Genomic DNA, 17,871 nt, shown 5'->3' with positions numbered 1-17,871 from the left:
CCATTTACAGAAATTTCATCACAAAAATTCTTAAGGTCAATATTTTAAGATGATGGGTTTCACAAGTCCACAGCCAATACCACGGATCTAAAAGAGAAATAAGGATGTCATAGTTCATTCTAACAGAAACTACCTTCAGGCATTTATTTTCAAAAAGCTGAGCCTCAGTTAAGTCAGAACTCTTCACAAAAGATGTCACTTCAGCCAGGGATAACTTATGTCCTCCTCAGCTCAACCAGTAACAGATTCCTAAATTCCAGCAACCAAAACTTATTTTCCAAGTCTGTTTCATCCCCATACACAATGCCATCCATGTTGCCTTCAAACAGCGACACCTAGTGGCCTCATATTACAGTAGCACAGACCCTCCCTATTTCTACTGTAAAGGGACTTTAATCACCCTGTACTCACAGTTCAACTTAACTTCGAACAACTTATGAGGTGGATGTGCCGGGACATCACGCCATCTCTGCTTTCTGGTGACCACCCCCAGGTCCTGCTTGCATCCATCTTTTCTCATTTTGCGGTTCCGTTTCTTTTAAACTGCAACCTGCAGCTCTGCTTCTCATCTCCCCAGAAGCTAGAGAAAGGCTTTCAGAAATGGAAACAAAGTTTCGTTATCAAAACTAGATTTCCAGCCAGGCGCGATGGCGCACAACCCTAATCCCAGCGAAGGAGGCGGGTGGGGCGGTGTTAAGGCAGTAGGATGGCAAATTCGGGTCAGTTTCTGCGACTTGGCAAGATCCCGTCTCAAAATTTCAAAACGAGTGAATTAAAAAAGCTAGAATAATGTAGCTCAATAGTAAATCCCTCTGGGTTCAATCCCTGGTACTGGTAAGAAAAAAAAGAGTATTACCAGATTTCCAAAGCCTACAATCCCTTTCACTACCATTAGTAAATAAAAACGACTGCCTGGGTGTTCTCAAGGCTTTCAGGCCAAGGGTGCATTCCCGCGCTCACACTCCCGAGGCCGAATGCTGCAGTGCCACGCGCCTAGCCTGCCCCCGGGCCTAACCTGTCCACAGGTGGACAGCGAGCCCGACAGGCCCAGGGCCCCCGGGCGCGCGTGCTCAGCACGAAGGTGGACGCACGGGGTCGCGCAAACTGCAAGGACCTCCCTCTCCCAGGAGGAACCCTGCGACGCCAAAAACGGGGTTCAGCTCTCTTCTTTCCCAATTTCTCGCCGTTTGGGAGGCATTTCCTCGTACAGAACCTCAACCCTACCACCACTCTGTGAGAGGGAGGCCGGGCTGATGGTCGCCACTTCGCCTCTCAGTGCTACCCCCATGTTGAAGAAAGCCCCGTTTTCCCACCTCCGCAACCTTACCATCACCCAAAGCCTGTAAGGCTGCTCAGCGGTGCTGCACCCAACCGTGGCGCCATGCTTCCCAGACACGCGGCCGATCGCTGAAAGAACGCGAGACCGCCCCTGCGCGCAACTCTCCCCGGCGGTCTCGCCGGAGCTCTCGCGAGATTAAGGGAGGCGGATGGGAAATGTCGTTCTCGCGTCGCCGACCGAGCCGCGGTAAGACGGAGGCCGCCACGAGGGGCAGCAGAGGGCGCGGGTTGGGAAGCCTGGTCCCTGGTGGGCCCCGCGGTCGGGTGGCAAAGGTGGAGGTTGCTGAGCTGTGCCGTGCGCTAGCGGTCCCGGGCCGAGGCTGGGGAGGCGCCGGAAGTTCGAGGGCAGGACCGAGAAGGACGACGAGGCCCGGCCGCATTGCATTTCTCCTGGCGCCGCGGACTGTGTCGTGGGGCGGAGGGGGGGCGTTTAGGGTGGTCCGTGGGGCCAGGCCTGGCGCGGGGGATGGCCTGGACTCCGCGAGGGGAGACGGAAAGCCTCAGATGACTATGAAAAGAGCATAACGTCGTAACACCCTCTGGTCTGGTGTCCTTTTCAGTTCAACCACCCTTTTTCTAAATTTTGGAACAGGGGCTTGCTAAGTTGTCCAGGCTGCCCTCGAACTAGCGATCCTTCTGCCTCAGCTCCTGAGTCGGGGCCCTCTGCGCCTGGCACGCGGTTTCATGTTTGACTAGGGCAGATGGAGCCCTGGAGTTAGGGCCAGAATTTATGCCTATTTGGAAATGAGTTTGAATTTGCAAGACCCCAGAAATCTTTATGCATTTTACTCATCCCTTCTTATGGACCTGTTAGCAATCATCTCTATAGCATTTAGCCTTGACTGTTTTGTTCTGTAGGTGGTAATTTTCAAATTACAGTATGTATTTGTCTACCTCTGTTATTTGATTCTAAGTTCTTAAAGGGAGGGAGAAGTATCTTTTAATTTTTTTTTCAGGCGGTGGGGGTGGGCAGCGGTACTGGGAATTGAACCCAGGGGTGCTTTACCACTGAGCTACATCCTTAGTCATCATCTTCATCATCCTCTTTCTCCTCTTTCACATCCTCCTCCTCCTTCTAGTTGTTTGAGACAATGTCTAAGTTGCTGAGCCTCTCCTTAAATTGCTGAGGCTGGCCTGGAACTTGCAATCTTCCCGTCTCAGCCTCCCAAATTGCTGAAATTACAGGTGTGTGTTACCTCGCCTGGCTAATCTTTTTTTTTTCTTTTTAATTTCCTCATAATACTGGCTAATCTTTTTTTTCTTTTTTAATTTCCTCATAATACTGTTCAGTTATAGTGTTCAGTTATAGTGTTCAGTTGCTCTTGCTCATACTAACAAACAATGATTTTTAACTCATCCTGCAGAAATTTTGGCCTTTTGGTTTCTCCATCTTACCCTTGAAGACAAATTATTTTGTTTATTACTGAAAGGAAGAATGTGTTCTCTCCCTGCAAACTAAGTTCCTTTCATGTGAAACTTGCAGGGAGAATCGTTTTTTGCCAAAAGCTGCTTGTGAAACTAGTGGTCAAGTGATCTGCCTCAGGCAATACTGGTAGTTATTTTTTTTTTTAAGAGAGAGAATTTTTAATATTTATTGTTTAGTTTTTGGCAGACACAACATCTTTTATTTTATTTGTATGTGGTGCTGAGGATCGAACCCAGCCCCGCGCTCATGCCAGGCAGGCACGCTACCACTTGAGCCACATCCCTAGCCCCAATACTGGTAGTTTTGAAACTTCATAGTGTTTACTGGATGCATTCACTACATCAAGGTCTTTATGTATACTAACTCATTTAATCCTTACAGTTGCACTGTGAAATACTTCTCACTATCCTGTTGTACAGATGAGGAAACAGAAGCATGAGGTAACTTGCCCCAAATTCACACTACTAACTGGAAGAGTCAAGAGTCCCAGCTGTTCTGCACCATGAATGTGTTGATCTAACATATAAGAACTTTTCATTTGGGGAGCCAAAGGGAAGAGAAGAAAAATTTGTTTGTGTTTGCAGGAATGGTTGGGGACAAATCAAAATGTTGAAAAGAGGATGCTGGACACCTGCTTTATTGTTTTGAGCCACTTGGTGGCACAAAGTGTGAGAATGAGAATCCACAGGAACTAGTTGTGAAAGACTGTGAGGCTCTGGGCTCTGGCAGGGCTGTCTTTGTCCCCAGGCTAGTTGCCACTCAGTATGCAGTGAGGACTGGTCTCAAAAGCACTTCACTCTGCCAAAGGTCAATGTGTAGCTTTCACACCTGAGAGGGCGCAGCTTCTCCTGCAGAGCACGGTTGTGCTTAGTAGAACAGCAGCAGGCTCAAAACCAAATGGCACAGACAGTAACTAAGAGGCTGGAGCAAAATACAAGAGCCCTGGTGCCTGAGCATGTGTGAGGCACAACTTTATAGGCAGTGCGGAAATAACTGGGGAAACTTCAAAGACAGCATCAGAATCCCTGAATGAGCAGCCAAGGGCAGAGCTGCTGAGACTGGAGTGTTAATGCTACTGTGATCTCATTTGCACTCTTTGCTGGTGAGATCTGGTACATTTGAGTTTTCCAGTCAGTGGAATTGTTATATAGCCATTATACCAGACTAGGGTAGATCTATATTTATTGGCATGGAAAGAGATGCGGTCTGGTGACAAGTGACAGAAGTAGATCAAGTAGACACGCTGAACAGGGCAGGAGTCCCCAGTGCTGTTGAAGCTCTGAACGCAAAGGGAAAATCTAGTCAGCTGGCCTGCTGTGCTATGGTGACACTGATGGGATTTAAGATGAGGTATCGGAAACCCACAGTAATAAAAAACAGTCTTTACAACATCAAGATTGACTTCTTAATCAGGAAAGGGATCTTTAATTTTATGAATAAGAACATGAAGGAGGATAGGTGGAATCCCAAACAGATGGCTGCTTACACTTGGAGCAGTTGCACTGGCAATTTCATAGAAAGTACACCTGGACACGGGCACTATCAGGAGCCGTCTGGAAGTTGTTCTTCCTCCATCAATTGCAGTGCAATTCTGGTCAAGTTGGGAAAGTATTGCTTTTAAAAACGGTAGCTTCTCTTCTGGCTTTGGGACATAGTAAAGATGTGATGCTGAGTATTTCTGCAGACATCTTGCATCCATGAGGCTTCTTCAAAGTAAGAGTCAAAGGCCTGTGAAGGCAGAGTGGAAAGATGCCATTGAACTGCTGAAATAGACAGTCCTTAAACCCCTGACCTTCAGATCTGCTGTTTTGATTCAGAGACACATTTTTACATTTTAATACTTCTGAATGTAGGATGTGTCTTCTGAGCAATTACATCTTAGATTTGGTGAAATTCAGAATGTGAGATTTTAAAAGGAAATTTTGTTTAAGTCATTTTAAGTTGGGTATCTGTTAGAGTCAAAATCATCCTAAATGATATTGATATTTCCCATATCTTCTTTATATATACAATGATAGTTCCCTGGAAGAGTGGATCATGACAAAATACATAAAACAATTTGACATGTGCAAGTTACCGTCCTGAAGCAGCAATAGCTCACATACGTGAGGTGTTTACTCTGTGCCAGGGATGCGTGGCACCTTTCATATGCTGTCTTATTTGAGTCTCGCACAGCCTGTCACTACCCCCTCACCACTTTGCAGCTGAGGAAGCCAAAGTGCAAAACGGTTAAAGGAATTTTTAAGTGAAAGCATTGAGATCTAAACACAATCTGACCGAAAGCTGATGGTCTCAATCACTACTATGGTTTGAATGCTGAATATCCCAAAAAGGCCCATATGTTAAGGCTGGGTCCTGAGGTGGCTCTGTTGGGAGGTGGTGGGACCTTAGGATGTGGGACCTTGTGGGAGGTCCTGAAGTCCCTGGGGGCCTGCTCATGAAAGCAATTGTGGGACCCAAGCCTCTTCCCCTTTCTCTTTGCTTCATGGCTCATGCAGTTTGCTTCACCTTGCACCTCCATAAGACGCTGCATTAATTAAGTTTTGTCTGTCCCTAGAATTCCAAAGCAAAGGGTGCTCCTGATCTTGGACTAGATCTTCCAGAGCCACGAACCAAAATAAAATTGTGTGTGTGGGGGGGGGGGGGCTGGGGTTTGAACCCAGGACCTTGCAAATGAGAGGTCAGTGCCCTACCACTGAACTACTTCCAGCTGCTTTTCTCTTATAAGTTAACTATCTCAAGTATTTTGTTATAGTAAAGCTGACTAACAACCACCAGGCTGTGTTTCCTAAAAAAATTATGCTATGACAATGGAATTTTTTTGCCTAACTGCAGTGATTTCAATTTATCCACTTAGAAAGCCCATCATAAAAACAGAGGATTTTTTTCCCGAGAACCATGAAATATTGCCACAAATCCTGCTCAGCAAAAATCCTGTAACATTGAATGTAGCTTTAAGTTTCTGGAGGAAGAGAAATATAACAACATGTGCCCCATTTATTGAGAATAGACAACCTTGGATTTGTGGATTATTTCTTTGTGTTCATGAACAGTTCAGAAAGAAAAGTAGTTCATTTCACCTGCTTGCTCTGCACAGCCATTGCCTTTAATAAATGTGTTACTTTAAAAATGGATTTAAAAAAATAAAAATAAATTTGAAGAGTCTGTAATATTCTCCGGATCTCGTCTGCTGTTCTCTGGACCTGTCTCTCCATTCCCGGAAACCTCTGCCTTTTCACAACTTTTGCATAACCTTTGCTGATGGTGAAGTTTGTTCCCTTCGCCTTGAAATTCCCTTCCCCTCATCCTCTTCTCTGTGTGGTAGATTCCAACTTAGACTTAAATTCCTCCTCTGCATAGTCGTGGCTGCGATGCTGCAGCAATCCCCAAGCTGCTTCCTCGTGGTGATACCTTTCTTGTCGCAGGTGGTTGAGTACAGACTCTGCAATCAGGCCAACCTGGAGGAAAGTCCCAGCTCGATAATTCTAGCTGAGTGGCCTTGGACACATTACTTTATCTGTCTCTAAGTCTCTTTTCTCCCATATAATGTGAGGGGGATGATCATCCGAACCTTAAGGCTGTTTTAAGACTGCATCCAGAGCACTGGCACAGGCCTGCACAAGGTGAGGCAGCTCACCTTGAACAGGGCAGTTCCTGTTGGGGTGTACTTCCTCTAACACTGACCCTGCCATTGATGATTGTTTGTTTTCATGTCTGGCATTTCTACTAGACTGTAGGCAAGACAAGAATCTGGTCTTCATTCTTGTTTTTGTGTTTAACTAAGTCATCTTTATTGAGGCATAATGTACACATAATGAAATGCATCTGTTCAGAGTGTACGTTAAAGTCCAATAAGCATGCATCCATGTAACCACAGCCGCAATCAAGATTTAGAGCATATTTGCCACCCTTTTACAGCCCTGGCCTGAGTCAGCCAGTGCTCTGCATTCTGTCACTATCAATTAGTTCTGCCTGTCTTAGAATTCCATAAATACAATCATATGAGAGGCATTCTTCTGCGTCTGGCTTCTCAATTTACCCATGTTGTTGCTTACATCCGTCGTTCATTTCCTTATTATTGCTGAGTATTAGTACATTCTATTAACATACCTCAATTTATCCATTCCATGTTGGAGGGTATTTGGGTTGTTTCCAGCCTGTAGCTACTATTAATAAACTTGATGTGAACATTTTTGTAAAATTTGTTTGTGGATGTGAGTTTTCATTCCTCTTGGGTTACTTTATAAGAAACTGCCACACTGTTTCCCCCAGGATATTATAAGATTACAGTTGCTCCGCATCTTGGCCTGTGGTCAGCCTTCAGTTGTGCTTTTGATTTGCATTCTCTTAATGATTTAGATGCTGATCTTATGTTTATTGATCTTGGTTTATTGGCCAATATTTTTTAATGTAGTGGCCATTAAAACCTTCCCCTTTCCCATTTAAAAAAATTGTGTCATTATTATCAAATTGTAAAAGTTCTTTATATATTCTGGATGCAAGTCTGTTTGCAAATATTTGTTTGGCATATATTTTCTCACAGTCTTTCCAAGAGCAGAAGTTTAATTTTTATAAAGTCCAACTAATTGGTTTTTCTTTTATGGTTAGTGCTTTCTGAATCCTATTGAAAAGACCTTTCTTTCTTCTTTGGATCACCTTTCTTGCTTCTGTTTTTGGATTCCATTGATGTATGCATATGTCCTTATGAATATCACACATCTTGACCTCTGATCTAGCCTGTCCCCTACTTGAGTTTCCTGTCCCAGAGCCATAGTCAGGAAATTCTCTGAGCAGGGGCTAATGTGCGTGTGGGTTCACTGTCTGGTGCTGCCTGTTGTCACATGTCTATTTCTTATATTTTGCCCAGTTTTCTGGCTGTTTGTGGCAGGAGGTCTTGATTCATCTTCTTATCTAAGTTCCTGGCACACAGGCACTCCATATTTGTCACATGGGCAAGTCTGCACTTCCAGATGCTGTCCATTATTATTGCTCTCTATGGGGAGAATCTGTGGGGCCCCCATCAGCTGTTCCATCCCCTTCATTTGACTGCATGGTCCCCTTCCTGAGGTGGCCATCAGTCCTCTGCCTCTCAGCACCAGCCCGCCTGGGTTCAACACAATTCACATGAGCAGGAGGACTGAACTAGCAGAACAAGGCGACCTAGGCTGGGATGTCTCTGGTCCAAGTGGCAGAGCAGGGACTGCCTCTTTCATTCCTTTGACATTCCCATTTCATGACACACTGACCATGCTTTGTAAATAAGCTGTCAAATGGATACATTTAGTTTAATGATTAGTTCATATAGCTCCTCCTGGATATTTTGATATTAAGTGTGTGGTTCACACAAGGGCAGGACTGGCACCTCCTGCCAGGCTCATAGGCTCAGAGTCTCAGGAAATCTTCTTTTGTTTTGTTTTGTTGTTTTCGTATCCACCCTCTAGTCTTTTTTTTTTTTTAAGAGAGAGAGAGAGAGGGAGAATTTCAATATTTATTTTTCAGTTTTTGGTGGACACAACATCTTTGTTTGTATGTGGTGCTAAGGATCGAACCCGGGCCGCACACATGCCAGGCGAGCGCGCTACTACTTGAGCCACATCCCCAGCCCTTACCCTCTAGTCTTAATCCCCACCAGAGGGAACATGTATCTCATAGAGGGTCTGGGGTCCTTAGGTACAAAGACTTGTTTCCAGTTTGTCTCTGAGGACACCTCCTTTATCTCTGTGCCTCACACCCTCTGCCCCAAACACAAATCAAAACAACCTTCCTCCTCAAGCTCCCTCCTCTCCAGCTGGCCTGCTGACTTCAGTGCTGTCCTCTTCCCAGGTCCTGCCCCTGGTTGAAGGAGGCAACAGAGTGGCAGTCACTGTGAGTGATGGTCTGGCTATCTGTCATCCCTGCCAGGGGCCACTGCCTCCTCCTGGAAGGGCACCTGGAGGCCAGCTGTCTTCACTCCTCTCAGCTGGCAAGCAAGGCCTAGCTTTGCAGGACCCAGATCTGATCTGCCCTTGACTGCTGTGCCTCTGAAGAAGGCAGTGGGAATAATCTGGCAGCACCAGCAAGCTTGCCCAGGTGCGGCCAGGAAAGCCCACGGCTCCAACCCGTGTGCCCTTGTAGGTCAGACAGGAATTTCCTCACAGCCTGGCTCCAGACTCAGGTCCTCCTTGCCCCAGGCTTTGGCATCAGATTCCCCAGGCTTCAATGCTAGCTATAAGTGACCTTGAACAAGTTCTGTGAACTTCATTTTCCTTTTTGGGTAAATGAGGACAGCAGCAGTTTCTGCCTCATAAATGAGACAGTGCTTGTAAACAAAGCACTCGGCACAGTGCCTAGTATGTACATAATAAGTGTTTGAAACTTGTTAGCCATTATTAATAGTATTATCAGTGTCGTTACCATTATATTAATGTCAGCCTCAGTGCAAGCCACTTTGCCATTCTCCCTGTTTTGTGGCTCACAAAGAGGCATTACTTTCCTCTAATTCAGAGGTTTAAGCTTTTTCCTAACAGTGAGGCCCCTCAGAGGCCCTGGGTCCCTGTGGGACCAATGGGGTTCACTGCTCTTATACCACCATGCCTGCGACAAATTGAGCACCAGGCCTTCCCCATCTGGTCCTGGGCCAGGACCCCTGCTGCATGCCCTTCTCAGGGCTGTTCTGCTCACACAGACATACATCACCATTTGGGATGGGTGGGTAGTCCTCCAAAGCCACATCTGTACCCCAGGTGACACCAGGTAACAGCTGCTGTTGCAGCTGCCCTGCCTACTTCCTTGTTCCTCCATGCCACCTCATTAGTTCTCTGGTCATGTTCCAATCTCCAGAGAGACTGGCAGCAACTCTGAATGTCAGCCATAGAAGTAGCAGACAACAGCACCTCCCTGCTCCTGCTCTGGCTGCTGCCCTTGGCCACCCTGCAGCTCAGAGCAGCCTTTCCCTGTCACTCAGGCTCTCACCAGCAGAGAGATTAGCATTCAGATGAGCAAGGAAAAGCATCAGGGCAACCAGCTCCTGTCTTCCTCAGAATCTGAGATTTATTTGGGAAGCAGAGCCCCAGAGAGGTTGAGACAGTTCTGGATGCACAGAGGACAAGGTGGTCCTCTCTGGTCCAGGCTTACTAGGTGCTCCACCCACCCCAACAGTCCCACCCTCTGTCCTCCTCTATTTGGTTTCGAACTTGCCCATTGCCCAGTACTGTGTATGTGGAGAGACAGGGAAGGAAGAGCCATGGGGTGAGGAGGGGAGGAACCCGGACTGCTCTGAATCTACCATGTGCAGTGGTTTACAGTTCACAAACACACTAGCTTATGTACATGGAACACAAGTGTGCTAAGCACTACACACACATTGTCTAACCCTCACAATAACTCTCAGAGGCAGGTACTACTATCTTTATCTTATAGATGAGGAAACTGAGGCACAGAGTCCTGCTGTAACCTTCCCGAGGCCACAGAGGGAGGAAGGGCATCAGAGTCAAGGTTCAGAACCAGGCGCTCAGATCTGGACTTCTTGCTCCCAGATCTTTTCTTATTACTTGGTCAGGGCCAGCACCTGGCTCTTCACCTCAGCTGTCTCTAGTTGCTTGGAGCTCCCTCTCTAAACATTCCTACTCCCACTTCCAAGCAGAGGCTCTTTTCAAGGGAATGGGACTTGGCCTCTGTGGGGACAGCATCATGGTCAGGATTTAAAAGGTCCAGCCTCAACCCAAGCTTCACACTCAGCCTAGGATGGAGCCAGTTGTACGAGGAGCAGTGCCTGGTCCCGGGAGCCTCCTGTAGAGGAGTCCTAGGCTGAGGGAGGCAACTTTCTGCAGCAGGAGCTGCAAATGTGCAGATTGTGCAGGCAGCCAGGGGCGGGAGAGGCCCCGGGAATAAGAGGCGAGCGTGGGCTGGGTGTGCGGGGAAGGTGTAAACACAATCTGCTCCCACCAAAGCCAGCCTGCTCCCTGGGGGAGAGAGCCCCTCCCTCCCAGCCCACATGGCACCCCAGCTGCCAGGCCCAGGCAACCTCCAAGCCCAGGCATTCACCTCGCCCATTCTGTCAGCAGCCCCTTCCTCTCTTTCCCACCCTTAATCTGGAATGGATCCTTGGAGGAACCACCATCTACTCCACAGGCTCATAGACAGTACTGCAAAGGGGTACTGCCCTGTGGGAATATGTCTGGGCCTGGAGCCAGCCCTGGTGCTACTCCATGACCTTGGCTTGACAATTCTTCAGACCACTGGAAAGAGGCAGGCAATGTGGAAATGGCAGAGCACAGGGAAGAACAAGGTGACAGGAACATGGCAGAAAGATTAGAGAATGAATGCAAAAGATGAGATCAGGGAACACAGACGGGTCCTGGGAACGGCGCCCTCTGGCCCTCAGCCTGGCAGTCCTGTCACCAGGAAGACTCATGCCTCCCAGAAGAAAGACAGGCTGACAGGAGCTGAGACAGGTGGCCCAGAGCTCAAGGCCTGGGTCAGACGGGCACTCTGGCTCTGGCAGCCTCCTTCCCCTGGTGTGACCTTCCTCTGCCTCCTGCCTGCCCTACTTTGAGAGGCTCCCATGGAACCTCTTGCGCACACCCCAGCCAGGCTCCCTGCAGCATCAGCAGGCCGCCCCAGCAGGCGGCAGCCTCCTCCTCCAGCACCTCAGAGTGGCTTCCCTTTCAGCAGCAGCATCTCTCACCCTCTCCCTTTGCCTTAGATGTGAAGCCTCCTCCTGAAAGCCAAGGGCAGGGCTCAGCCAGGCATGGCTTCTGGACCAGCAGTGGGGGACTGGCTGGGGAGAAGATGCTTGCATTGGGTTTGGGGGGTGCTTTTGAAGATTAACGGCTGTGAGACAGTTGGGAGCAGCTGCCTGCAGGGTCTGCGCCTGGATCTGGGAGCAGAAGCGGAAATCTGCTTTTATCTCTGCTCTGGATCAGGCAGGGCTGTAAAGAGGGAGAAATGGCAGAGCAGCTGGGGGCAAAGGAGGCCGCACCATTACTGAGCAGTCAGCACACTGAAGAAAACAAGCATCATGCTTTCTGCCTTCCCACATGCTACTGCCTATTTGGAACACATGCGCGCGCGCGCGCGCACACACACACACACACACACACAGAAGACACATTCAGAAGACAAGCTGGTAGCTGCCCCCATCCAGCTGCAGGCAGACATGCCATGGAGCCAACCAACCTTGCTAATTGATCATTTCAGCAGAGCAGCCCATGACAGGGTGAACTCTGGGGACTGGGAAGAGGCAGATGCCATGGGAAGTAAGTGCCACCATGACAGACTGACACCAGCACAGCCCTAGACCACAAGTCCGTTAACAGTAAATAGCTCCTGAGCTGGCAGAGGCAGATAGCCGGACCAAAAGAACCCTGCTTTGGCCAAGCAGCTATGAACTAATAGGTTCTGTGGCCTTGAGGTGATTCTTGAGTCCCCTGTTTTAACATCTAGGCAATGTTAGGCAAATTATTTAACCTGGGTGTTTCCTCATTTATAAAATATGGAAAGAGGGCCTGGGGTTGTGGCCCAGAGGTAGAGCACTGGCCTAGTATGCATGAGGCACTGGTTTCAATCCTCAGCAGCACATAAAAATAAAATAGAGATATTGTGTCCACCTATAACTAAAAATAAATATTTAAAAAATATGGAAAGAAAGAAAACAGTATCCATGGGTTATGGTGAGGATTGAATTAGCAAATGAACGGAAGCCCTTGATGTGTGAATACAAGCTATCAGCCGTCCCTTGATTCTAGAGTGGATCTCCACTTGTCCCTTCCTCTTGCCTGGGCTGTTGGACTGCCCTAGAATTAACCTGGTAGACCCCAGCAAGCCTCCCTCTCTGGGGCTTTTCAGGCTCCACAGTTCTCAGAGGCTCAGGAACTCAGCAGGAAGGGAAGCCAAGAGCAGGGAGCATCTCCATTCTTTCTGCCAGCCTCATCAGGCCTTGCTCAGGAGGCCCACAGCCAGGTCCCATCAGGGGCTCATGGCAAGAACTTACCTTCTCCATCACTGCTTCTGCCATCTCTCCCTTGTTGCTGCTTCTGACCCCGCAGCATCCTTCATGGCTAGGGGCCGAACCAGGACTTGAGCTGCAACAAAAGCCAAAGCCAATCTGCACTTTCTGCCGTACTTAGAGACAGGACTTGTATTTCAGTGTGGACATCCCAGAGCATGGTCTTTCCCTTAGAAAGCATGACCCCCACCTCATCCCCAGGCCTAGAAAATGAGTCAGAACCATGGCCAGTTCTCTTCAATTTTTGCCCCATGTCTGGAAGGGAACAAGTTCAAGACGGGATTTGAATGAAGGAGCTCAGCCTCCTTCTGGGACCTCAGAGCTGGAAACGGCCTGCTGTGATCCCACACGGCCCACCCACCCTTACATATTTCTTCTTCCTTGTCCCCAGCCCTGCCCTCTGCCCTCCAGACCTCCGGACTCTGCCCTACCTGCCTGTGCCAGGTGATCCCGCTTCCTGGAGCAGAGCCCCAACTGATGAGGGGAGGGATTAATTCAGATGCTCCTTCTCCCTGAACAGAGGAAAGCACTAGAGTCAGAGTATGGAAAGGGATGAACTTCCTATGTTGCTGGTTCCCTTTTCCTCCTACTTCCATGCCCAGCATTAAGGGACAGGAGCATCTTAAAAACAACTTGGGATTTATGATTGTGGAATTAGAAGATGGACTTCACCCCTGTGCCACTCCCAGCCAGCCCTTTGCGGCAGCAAGTGGTTCCTCTATGTCAGTCTGATCTTCCCAGGTAACTAGGTCCCAACGAGTTAATAGGCAACTGCTTCCTTCTGCCTGAGTCACACATACACCAGGCTAGCCAGGCCAGATGGTCCTCAGATTTGGCCTTTCCTAGCCTGCCAGGAGGTCCAGGCCCATTTCATGTGGAAGAGACAGACTGCCTGGAAGTCAGGGGCCGGATGGTCCCCAATCAGTTACAAATTAGATAGACAATCTTGAGCAAGTTCTTCAGATTTTGCTCAGTTTTCCTCAACCATTAACAAGAGATTTTTAAAACATGTCCTGCCAACCCTCTGACCAGTATTGGGATTACTGAGACTTCTAAGTGAGGGACTATGTGAAACAAAAACTTCACAACCAGTGTGATTAACCCTAGTTTACAAGAAATAAAGTGATTATATAACTTGTCCAAAGTCTCTTAGGTAGTAAGAAGGGAGCCAGGACTTTAAATCCTGCTGCCCAAAACTCCACACCCTAAACTCAGCAAGAGGCTCAGTCAGCATCTGAGTGCCTCCTTCAAGTGAGACCTGGTGATGCACTCTATGTGTATCAGCCCAGTTAACTGCAGTATTGACCAGGCACCATTATGATCTCAGCTAGCTGTGAGCCAGGAAGGGTGTTACAGAAATGGCTATTTCTCATATGTGTCAGGGCCTCCCATGGGCTTTCTGACTCCAAATATGGGAGAATCCTATGACTGAGATGACAGGAGATAACAGGTTCCCTGTCCAGACAGAGACATTGAGGACCACTGGCAGGCCACCTGATATACATGGAGGATCACTGGCAGATACCCTCCTACCAGTGGGCTCTGGCACCCAAGTACTTGATAGGATCTTTTGTGCCCTTTGTTTTACTAGAAGTGAGAGAGTCACTCTTTAGAGAGGTCTCCCATGCTGGGCAGGGGTGGGGTGGGAGTGGGGAGTGGTTCAAAGGCAGATAATCTCTTATACACAGATACATTAAGTTACTAGTTGACCTTTTTTTTTTTTTTTTTTTTTTTTTTTAGTGTTTTCTTTATCACAGGAGCCCCTGTCATCAAAAGACACTGGTCATCCAGGGAAGGAAAAGTCTAGAAGTGCCCACAACCTTGCCCCCTAAAGGCCACAAGGATTCAGTCCAGGGAAGAGTTAACTTTCTGGCCACTGGAGACAGCATCCTGCCCGCAGGGGCTGCCCAACCAATGGCACTCAATGCTGATGATGTCATGCTCCTTCTGCGCCTTCTATTGGGGACTGGACAGCGAATCCTGCTGGAGGTTCAGGCTGTGGAGCTACTGAGGCGGGTGGGCGGGGGCAGAGGGAGACAGAGGGGGAGGGAAGGGCAAGGCTAGGCTGCAAAGCTACACTGAGCGGCTTGGGCCTCCTCCCTCTCCCCACTTCCCTGCGCCTTCCTTGAAGGTGCTCCTGGGCACTGCCCTGGTTATCACTAACACTGGGAGAAGCAAAGCAGCAGTTTGGTCCAGAAGAGGGGGCTGGGGGCTCCCACTGCTACCTGGTGAAATAGGGAACAGGTGACCAAGGTGAAGGCCAGAATTACTAAAGTGTGAGCACGAACGTGTGTACCCACACACACTCACAGCCGCAGGCACACACAGCAAAAGCTTCTTTGGGCAGCACCCTCCCTCCTCTACCCTTGACTCCCTTCTGCTTCACCTGCCCGAGGACTGGAGGTCTGTGTCCCTGCTGCTTCCCATAACAGTCCCATCCACTCTGCTGGAGTCTCTGTGGGAGGGAAGAGCAGACAGGAAGAGCTGTGAGCTGCGCCCAGCCCCCTGCTCTGAGTGACTCTCAGATCCCCTGCCCAACCTGCTGGAGGTCACTTTCAGCCCCTGCCCACCTTCAGCTTGGCTGTGGCCCAGGCCAGCAACAACCACCACCACCACCACCCCTCCCCCTCGTCCCAAGGCACACTCCATCCCACAGCCCAATCAGTTTCTCACGGTTGGACCCGGTTGGCAAATCGGCGGCGCCAGAGCATAGCCAAGGTGCTGAGCAGGAGGAGAGTGGTGCACATGGTTCAGCTGCCCCATCCCCCCAGAAGGAGGCTGCAGAAGAAGGCCACAGGCAAGGGACCACAGTGGCCCTGGCCAGTTCTCACAAACCGCTGCCCTCTGTCCTGAGGCTCCTGCTGGGGATGGATTAGAAGGATCAAGCTGATTAGTGGAGTCAGCAGCCCCGACCTTGTGAAGACTGATTAACCTCACTGGACCCAAGATCTCCCCTTCAGTGATAGGGCAAGTCCACCTTCTTGGAAATGTGTACAGTGGCACTGAACACCTATCTGGAATGTAGGTTCCATATACCTGGGCCTCACCCTCAGGGGCTGATGGTCTAGACAGATGTGCTGTCCAGTTAAGCAGCTGGCTGCAACCCAGTGACTTAGGCACAATGAAATATGGCTACAGAGCACTCTGGGTGTTTCGGATACCAGGAAAGCTTTAGAGAGGAGCCGGAGGATCTGAAGTCGAAGGTGCTCAGGAAGGACCTCAGAAGTCTCTGCCCAGACTGCTGACAAGAAAGTAGCAGCATCTTCCAGGAGACGAAGTGGAGCACAGAGGAGGCACCAGGAGAAGAGAAGAATATTTAAATGACGCTAGAAAGACCAGGCAAAGCAGAGAGGAAAAGGCTGGCTCAGCCCCACCTTCCAGATAACCTTCTCCGAACTTTTCTGATTATACACCCTCCTCAGAAAAAGGCAGAATTTAAGATACAGATTATAAATTCTATCTTATATAACTACCTTATATAATTTAGATATAAATTTTAAACTTATAAATTACATACTACTGCACAAATACATTCCTACACCTTAAGACATATATAGAATTTGTGAAGGATGAAATGAAAATCAATAAGACTCCTCTTAAAGTCTGTCCTCCTTGGGGAGCTACTTGGGAAAGTCTCCACACCAGCTGTGGGTACAGTCAAGGGAGTTTGGTGTGTGTCCTTCATGGAGCAAGTCATGGCAGGGCTGGGACATAGTATGAGAGTAAGGTGAGGACCTGACCACCCACCCCACTTCACCTCATCCAAGATGGCAGAAAGCATGAGATTTTCCTTCCCTTAACTGAGGTGGGGGTAGTGTCAGCCTACTCCTGCCCAGGGGTCCCATCAAACACCTGAACCCTGGATCCCAAGGAGGAGTCAGGCTGGCCCTCAGCCTGCCTAGGTTACTGCTTCCCTTAGTTCTGGACTTTGAAATTGGATTTTTAAAAATTAAGTCAGGAATCAAAAGTTGAAGAGGAGAGCTACCCCCGGCCATGCTTGGGCAATGAAACACCAATATTTGAACACAGTAAGGATGACCAGGGAGTCTTAAGGAAAACTGGAGATATTCCACATGTAGTGTGACATTTGTAGACAATTGCAAGCCCTGTGTGGCCTCAGGCTTCCACTGAGAGTCAGAGGTGAGGCATGCTATCCCCAAGACTGAGCAGCTGCTGGACAGGGCTTTGGGTCTCAGGAGCACAGTGCCCACCTCTGGCCCAATCTCACACCTCCCTGAGCAGTCCAACAGGGTGAAGGGTTTGTCTCCCCAACCTCCAGAACTGGGACCTTGGTGATCCTGAGATATCTTCAGTGGCCTGGACCTTTCTCAAGACTTTTTTTTTTTTTTTTTAATAGTTGTAGATGGACAGCATGCCTTTATTTGTTTAGTTTTTATGCTGTGCTAAAGATCGAACCCAGTTAGCCCCAGCCCTCTCAAGACTTTTTGACCCCTACGTCCCCTCTGCCATACCTGGCTGCTTCTTCCTCAGACTTCACTCCGACACGGCCAGGGCTTGAATTCAAGGCAGAGCCTGGTTCTTTCCTACCAGTATCATTAATAAGCCAACCACCTACTTCTTTCAGCCACGTGCGCGCGTGCACTAAGGGAGATGGGGTTTCAACCAGAAGAAAGAGGGGCGCAGGCCTTTGGGATCCAAGACTGGAGGTGTGTGCTCAAGTTCCCGGAGGCGGCAGATCGGTGGGGCTTCGACCCTGTTCTAAACCTGCCAGAGCCTGGGAGTCCCAGGCTCTGCGAGTGGCGACTCGGGAGCCAACAGCGCCAGCGAGTCTGCCCGCGATAGGGCTCGCGTTCGCCCCCTCGGACCGGCGACAGGCAGCCACGCCGCAAATCCCTGGGAGTGTTTGACTTTGAGACAGTTCCCCGCCACGTGAAAGGTGTCGGTACGCACTCGTCCCGTCATCGCGCGCAGTGGGAGCCGGAGCACAGTGTACCCGGTCTGGCACCCGCCGGGGCGCACTCCTGTGCGGCCCGCGCAGCCCAGCGCCGCGTGATCGCCAGATCCTCCCGAGACCCCTCGACACGTCGGCCACACCTACTTCTTGCCCCGCCCGGCGGGGACCGGCGGGGACCGCCGTGGCCTTGCGGGTGAGTGGGCGAAC

At 49.3% G+C, this 17,871-nt stretch overlaps 2 long non-coding RNA genes across 3 annotated transcripts in view; both read right to left on the bottom strand.

Annotated features, from left to right (window-relative positions):
• LOC308636602 overlaps nucleotides 1-1,373 on the bottom strand; it is a 60,722-nt gene extending 59,349 nt beyond the window's left edge. For both annotated transcript variants that reach the window (XR_014019449.1, XR_014019450.1), the window contains exons 1-3: nucleotides 1,328-1,373; nucleotides 412-591; nucleotides 2-87 (exon numbers count right to left, since the gene is read on the bottom strand). This is a non-coding gene — a long non-coding RNA (uncharacterized lncRNA). The remainder of the gene's footprint in view (nucleotide 1; nucleotides 88-411; nucleotides 592-1,327) is intronic.
• Nucleotides 1,374-4,161: 2,788 nt separating this feature from the next.
• Nucleotides 4,162-15,405, bottom strand: LOC308636603. The gene is made up of 4 exons (XR_014019451.1): nucleotides 15,136-15,405; nucleotides 13,181-13,261; nucleotides 12,735-12,825; nucleotides 4,162-4,492 (listed from the first exon to the last, which is right to left on the bottom strand). It is a non-coding gene; the product is annotated as an uncharacterized lncRNA (long non-coding RNA).
• Nucleotides 15,406-17,871: the final 2,466 nt, after the last annotated feature.

The sequence above is a fragment of the Spermophilus citellus genome, assembly GCF_964194105.1.
Source record: "Spermophilus citellus genome assembly, chromosome: 17".
In the NCBI taxonomy this organism is placed as follows: Eukaryota; Metazoa; Chordata; class Mammalia; order Rodentia; family Sciuridae; genus Spermophilus; species Spermophilus citellus.
This window is presented reverse-complemented; position numbering and strand designations above follow the sequence as displayed.